This window comes from Priapulus caudatus, unplaced genomic scaffold, assembly GCF_000485595.1.
Source record: "Priapulus caudatus unplaced genomic scaffold, Priapulus_caudatus-5.0.1 Scaffold76, whole genome shotgun sequence".
NCBI classification, from domain to species: Eukaryota; Metazoa; Priapulida; class Priapulimorpha; order Priapulimorphida; family Priapulidae; genus Priapulus; species Priapulus caudatus.
In genome coordinates, this window is record NW_014577137.1 from 332,338 (window position 1) to 340,302 (window position 7,965).

Below are 7,965 nucleotides of genomic sequence, written 5' to 3' on the forward strand. Positions count from 1 at the left end.
GCACCGCATGCAGGCCACCGCCACGCACGCCCACGCCACGCACGCCGACACGCAGCGCACGCACGCGCGCGCGCCACATGCACACACACACACACACACACACACACACACACACACACACACACACACACAACAACACACATATATATATATATATATTTATTTATTTTATATATATATATATATATATATATATATATATATATATATCAACTGTTCGCAGAGTTGTCGCAAGATATAATATAATAGTGGCGAAGGGAGGGGGCATACCTAAGTCTAGATTTATTTCATTCGCCGAATCACGGAAAAATTTATCTGGCGGTTTACCGGTTCCCATAATAATTCAATCCGCCTCCCTAAAATAACCATCTCCTTCTGTAATAGTTAAATAGCGAAAAAACAGGAACTTGGCGTCAAATAAGGTCAGTAAGACATTAGGGCCACAAATACGTAAGTGATGTGCATGTAAATTCTCTCTCTCTCTCTCTCTCTCTCTCTCTCTCTCTCTCTCTCTCTCTCTCTCCTCTCTCTCTCTCTCCTCTCTTCTCTCTCTCTCTCTCTCTCTCTCTCTCTCTCTCTCTCTCTCTCTCTCTCTCTCTCTCTCTCTCTCTCTCTCTCTCTCTCTCTCTATCTCTCTTCTCTCTCTCTAAAGCCTAGCGCACCTGGGATTTTGGTTGCTCATCGCTGCAACATGCAACCGCAAGCGATCGGTCAATGTGTCACCGCGTGTGCGCACACATGCAATTCGAGGCAATTCTAGAGCAATTTGGAGCGCATTGGAGCGACACGTCGCAAGCCGTTCAGAATCGCTTACGGGTTGCAGTTGCCAGTGGCGCACCAGGATTGTAAAAGTGGGGCGGCAAACGGAAGCAAGGCCGAATTGTTGGGGCAAAAATGTTGTGACCGCCGTAGCGCGAGAACTAATGGTTGGGTCCAGCGGCCGGCCTAACGGCCCCTGGTGGGCCCAGGGGGCGAAGCCCCGGAAGCTCTGAGCTTTAGCATTTTGAGGTGAAAATCAAGCCTCTGTCAAGACTTATAGTCCAGTTGCCAAAATGTTGACCTGCAATGTTAATTACTTTGAACTTTTTTTCATGGAAATGTGCTTCTATATAGTTAGAGAGCTGATTTAGCTTTGTTGCTACCTGTGCATCGTTGCAGCATTTCTTGGTAATTCAAGATGCCGCCGCGTCGATCTTGCGATTTTGTCAATTTACAATTTGTGATCTCGATGCCCTAGAGTGTCATGCAATACCTCTTTTAGGGGTTTTCGAGGGCAGGGAGTCCATTTCTGGAGCTTATGTTTTTAGATATGGCGTACAAGTCAAGGTCAAAACAAAGTCAACGGTCAAAATAAGACACTTTTAATGTAAATTCAACGAGAAAATAGCAAACAGCCTTAAACAGTACACAATAAACAGTAGTTGTCACAATCCTCTATGACTCCTCATCCTCATTACTCCTCAATCCGCATCATCATCATTGTCATTGTCGTCATCTACACCTAGCTCCTCTTCATTGTCTTCGGTGTCCATCTGATTTTTCGTGAATTGACTACAACAGGCGACTCCTCCCTCGCAGTTGCAATAATCTGTGCATGAAAGGCCTGCACGGTTGCAGCTGCAACGTTCCCCGCTGCATGCCTTGCCCTCTGCGCTGCCAAGCCTGCAAGCTGCACTAATCCAAGGAGCGCTTGGGAGCAACTGGCGCGCTGTTGAGAATGGTCGGCTGTGATGGTGGAAGCCTATTGATACTTCCAACCAAAGTTGTAATATGCTAAAAGCTTCTTTCAGGTGGGTCACGTTGTTTGCTGCCCTTCCACGTAGCATCTGAATGGTGAGTTCGGACAAGCATGCAGTCTGCAGGTTGACGTCAGTCGGTGGCAGTTTCTTCAGTTGTGGCGACTGTCTTATGGGCTGCGGGTTAGAGGGCCGAGTAGTGCATCATTCATTGCTCGTACAATTTTCTGTCCGTAAGAGAGGGAAAGAAGACTGTCTGCTGTCGCTTTGAGTGAGGCATCGGTCGCGCCAAGCTGCTCGCAAGCACTTGATGCCAGACCTGCGTATATCAATCTCCGAGGAGCTTGAGTCTGGCTGTTTTTCCTTTTCCGAAGGGACGAACCACGTAATCGCAGCCTGACAGCGCATGGACACGAGAAGCGGCTGCACTTTCTGGGGCCTACCGCTCAACAGTTTTTGTTTGATATCCAGACATCACCAATTCACTTTTCCATTTGAGATCTTGGCAATAGCCGCATTCCTTTTGATGTCAGTACACCAGGAAGAACGAAGACGTCTGTGTCATCACTGAGCGATTGACGGATTGTGCCTGGGCATCTTCCTGCTGCCTGCCTTCAGCGAGTAGCTGCAGAGAGTGATGTTTGGCCTCAGCATGGGTGACGACATCAGTCGCAGCTTGTTGACCAAGCTTGGATGTGTGAGGAAGAGATAGCGCACATAGTGATGTTGTTGAGTGAGTGCGTGTGTGTATACGCGAAGCGCACCAACTTTTGCTATTGACTAGATCACTGCCTTGAAAATGTCCGGTAGGTGTCTAAGCTCGTGCGACAAATATTCTTGTTGACGCGGCTTGTATAACGCCATTCGAATCCGTGAATAATAAGTGGCACAAATGTCATTTTCCATTTTGTAATCCGGCGGTCAATACTTAAAGTTAAGGCAAAGTCGAAACTAGATGTCGTTACGAATCAATCGATCTATTGTCAACGGGCATACATCGTTACCGTCGCTGTTGAACGATCTAAGTGGTGTAACCTGCGCTCTTGATGTTAGAGGAATAGGTCAAAGGTTCATGAAAGATAGACAAATGGGCAGCGATAATGACCAACGCGATGCTGGTGGCTAAACTGCTTATAATCGTTTCTATTTTCCAGCGACGTGGTGCTAGGACACTCATCGCTTCGTAAGCGACCAATCACAACCCTAGATAACGCTTACCTAGATTAACCATAAGTCGACGAACGTTGATCTAGTACGATTCGTTGTCGTGGCAGTGTGTCATCGCTTTGCATATTAATTACTCTGTCAGAAAATGTCTAAAACGATTGCAAAATTTTCAAACGAAAATAGATTAAACGGGGTGCATGCCCAGCGTGTGCGTGATTCCCGCGAATTGTTATTCTTCCTCTTCTCGGGTCACTACACTACACTTGAGCTTAATAATTAAGTCTAGACTTAATTGTTATTATCACCCGCCAAATAAATTTTGCGAAGTGCTTCGCGTATGTGAAGGCAGAAAACTCCTACTGAGTCCACAGCATCGTGTTTTTGGGAAAATCATTAACAACTTCTCAACTTCTCCAACAATGGAAAAACCCATCTGTAATTTGATTTATGATTTTCCTGTTAGAACAACCACATCAAGATCATCATCCTACACAGCCATGAACCATATCTAGAACTATCCCCCTATACCCTTATAACAAATAAACAAATGCTTTGTTTCTTTTTTTAGATATGTATTACCCTTGTGGGGGGTATATATATATGTATATATGTGTAGATTTATATGTATCATAGGGGGGCGTTTTCATGAAGATTCTCGTAACACTACAAGTCGAGTAAGATCCTACCCGATAGATATCTACGCCCGTACCTGTAACCTAACGCAGGTCGTTGCCGCTGCAGACTGTTGCCGCACCAGTCCCTGCGGTCTTGTTGCCGAACCTTACCGTGTATTGCTGTTGCTGCAGCGTCTATGGACCGGTAACGTTGTTGCAACACCTTGCCTCGCCGTACCACCCAGTGCGCAGAGCATGCTCATTCGCGTCTTTGTTTCCGCGTACGCGCGCATTTACTCACAGGTGTTGTTTTCTACTAATTATAATTGACGTATTTCTGAATCATAAACACTTTTGTGTTTAGAAGACTCAACTTGAAATTCGTGGTATTACTCGTGTTATAACTAAATGTATCTAATAATAATAATAATATATATATATATATATATATATATATATATATATACATATATTTATAGAGAGAGGGGAGAGAGAAGATGATAACATAGAAATCTCCCCTCCGAGGTTACTCTTTATGTCCTCCTGACACAATTTGAACCCCACTAGAGAATGTCAAGTGTTAGCGTTGCTCAGACAGGTGACAGCTTATGCGCGAACATTAATGTCACGTTAAACCTGTCTCGCCCTGAGCGCCTATCGGCTAATGATCACGACTCTGCGACCGTAAAAACCTGCGAGATACCACCGGGAAGCATTTCTGCCTTGTCCGTGCGCTCGCGTGAGAGCGCGAACAGAGAATCAAAACGGCGAAGAAGAAAAAACCGCTGAAAATGGTTAAGGTAAGCGTGATAATCACTCTTACGTTGGTAACGCTCGTATGCTTGCTCACGCGGAGGCAGAGAATATAGCAGGGGAGACAAATATTGCGTCAGGGGAGATTTCTGCTGCGTCAGAAGAAACGACCACTGTGTCAGAAGAAACGACCACTGTGTCAGAAAGAAACGACCGCTGTGTCAGAGGGAACGACAGATGCGTCAGAAGAAAGTAACACAGCATCCGATGAGATGACAACTGCGTCAGAAGATGAGACGCCGTCGCTGGATCCATAAATCCCCAGACAGGCGATGCCGACCAGCATCGACAGCGGACAACGAAGTTGAGAGAATTGAAACAGCTGACAATGGGCGCGAACGCGTCGCTGGCGGACAGACCAACGGACGGCTCAACGAAGGCGCGATCGTGTAGGAACTATAATCACAAGCGTCATTGAGAGTTAAGTAATAATGCGATGCCGATGACAACCTCTGAAATAGAGGATGGTCCAGCTGCGGGCGGCCGCGCTGACGAAGACACCGATGGCAATGCTGCCGTGCAAATACTCGAATTAATTGTGAGAACAGAGAATTGCTCAAAGGTTAAATAGCGAAAATCGTGAAGTTTTAGGAAACATAATCTCAGGCGCCGTTGGAATCGTAATAAATAATGCTGACGAAGACACCGATGGCAATGCTGCTGAGCAACTACTCGAATTACTTGCTGATAGAAAGAGAAAGATTCCAAATTCTAGGTGAAGAAATGGGCGAACGCGTGAGAACCGTAGCCATAGGCATCATTGAAGTTTAACAGGTGATGCTAATGCTGATGCTGATGGTGATGGTGACGCCCAATCGGAAAGAACCGGCGACGATGGTCCAACTACGGGCAATGAATTTCTGTTGAACAAGCGCTCGAATTTATGGCTAATAGAAGAAAGGAAAAATCGGACTTTTTATAGAGCAAAGACGCGAAGGCACCACGAGCGCAGACTTCTGACGCTGACGCCACGAGCGAGACTTCTGACGCAGCTACAGGGGCGACGTGTACGGAGCGGAGGGGCGGACGTACCGAACTGATGAGGAGAGGCGAGAACGCTTTAATCAGTAGGCGCGAACGTACGGGTGGGCGAAGGAGGGACAGACCACTGGACAGAATCGTGGAGGGCTCGTCAATCTCTTTTTCGGACGGGAGAAATGACGCTGACGACAACGCTGACGCTGACGCCGCGAGCGAGACTTTCTGACGCAACTACGGGCGACGTGCTACGGGGCGGAGAGGGCGGACGTCGAACAACTGCAGCGAGGAGAGGCGAGAACGCTTTAATCAAGTAAGGCGCGAACGTACGGGTGGGCGAAGGAGCGGACAGACCACTGGACAGAATCGTGGAGGACTCATCAATCTCTTTTTCGGACGCGGGAGAAATAACGCTGACGAAAACGCTGACGACAACGCTGACGCCGCGAGCGAGACATCTGCCGCTGCCGCTGCTGCCACGAGCGAGACCTCTGACGCTGACGCCGCGAGCGAGACTTCTGACTCTGACGCCACGGTCGAATCACCTGACGCAACTACGGGCGGACGTGCTACGGGGCGGAGGGGCGGACGTCGACAAACTGATGAGGAGAGGCGAGAACGCTTTAATCAAGTAAGGCGCGAACGTACGGGTGGGCGAAGGAGCGGACAGACCACTGGCCAGAATCGTAGAGGACTTCATCAATCTCTTTTTCGACGCGGAGAAATAACGCTGACTGAAAATGCTGACGACAACGCTGACGCCCACGAGGAGACTTCTAACGCTGACGGCCGCGACGCGAGACTTCTGACACTGACGCCACAAAGCAAGACTTCTGACGCTGACGCACGAGCGAGACTTCTGACGCCTGACGCCACGAACAAGACTTCTGACGCTGACGCCACGCAACAAAGACTTCTGACGCTGACGCCACGAGCGAGACTTCTGACGCTGATGCACGAGCGAGACTTCTAATGCTGACGCCACGAATGCGGACTTCTGACGCTGATGCACGCAGCGAGACTTCTGACGCTGATGCCACGAGCGAAACTTTCTGACGCTGCATCGCACGAGCGAGACTTTGCTGACACGCAACTGACGTGGCGGACGTGCTACGGCGGCGGAGGGGGGACGTCGACAAACTGATGAGGAGAGGCGAGAACGCTTTAATCAAGTAAGGCGCGAACGTACGCGTGGTGGCGAAGGAGTGGACAGACCACGGACAGAAATCGTAGAGGACTCATTAATCTCTTGTCGGACGCGGAGAAATGACGCTGACGACAACGCTGACGCTGACGCACGAGCGAGACTTCTAAACGCTGACGCACGAGCGAGACTTCTGACGCCAACTACGGGCGGACGTGCTAACGGGACGGAGGGCGGACGTCGACAAACTGATGAGGAGCAGGCGAGAACGCCTTAATCAAGTAAGGCGCGAACGTACGGGTGGGCGAAGGAGCGGACAGACCACTGGACAGAATCGTAGAGGACTCATCAATCTCTTTTTCGGACGCGGGAGAAATAACGCTGACGACAACGCTGACGACAACGCTGACGCTGACGCTGCGGGCGAGACTTCTGACGCTGATGCCGCGAGCGCAGACATCTGCCGCTTGCCGCTGCTGCCACGGGCGAGACCTCTGACGCTGACGCCGCGAGCGAGACTTCTGACTCTGACGCCACGGTCGAATCACCTGACGCAACTACGGGCGCACGTGCTACGGAGCGGAGGGCGGACGAACTGATGAGGAGAGGCGGAGAACGCTTTAATCAAGTAAGGCCCGCGAACGTACGGGTGGGCGAAGGAGTGGACAGACCACTGGCCAGAATCGTAGAGGGCTCATCAATCTCTTTTTTCGGACGCGAGAAATGACGCTGACGAAACGCTGACGACAACGCTGACGCTGACGCACGAGGCGAGATCTTCTGACGCTGACGCCACGAGCAAAACTCTGACGCTGACGCCACGAGCGAGACTTCTGACGCAACTACGGGGCGGACGTGCTACGGGGCGGAGGGCGGTCGAACTGATGAGGAGAGGCGAGAACGCTTTAATCAAGTAGGCGCGAACGTACGGTGGGCGAAGGAGTGGACAGACCACTGGCCAGAATCGTGAGGGCTCATCAATCTCTCTTCTTGGACGCGGGAGAAATAACGCTGACGAAACGCTGACGACAACGCTGACGATGACGCCACGAGCGAGACTTCTAACGCTGACGCCACGAGCAAAACCTCTGACGCTGACGCCACGAGCGAGACTTCTGACGCAACTACGGGCGGACGTGCTACGGAGCGGAGGGCGGACGAACTGATGAGCAGAGGCGAGAACGCTTTAATCAAGTAAGGCCGCGAACGTACGGGTGGGCGGAGAAGCGGACAGACCACTGGACAGAATCGTAGAGGGCTCATCAATCTCTTTTTCGCGAGCGGGAGAAATGACGCTGACGAAAACGCGACGAAACGCTGACGCTGACGCCGCGAGCGAGACTTCTGACGCTGCATGCCGCGAGCGAGACATCTGCCGCTGCGCTGCTGCACGGAGCGAGACCTCTGACGCTGACGCCGAGCGAGACTTCTGACTCTGACGCACGGTCGAATCACCTGACGCAACTACGCGGGGCGCACGTGCTACGGAGCGAGGGGCGGACGTCGCAAACTG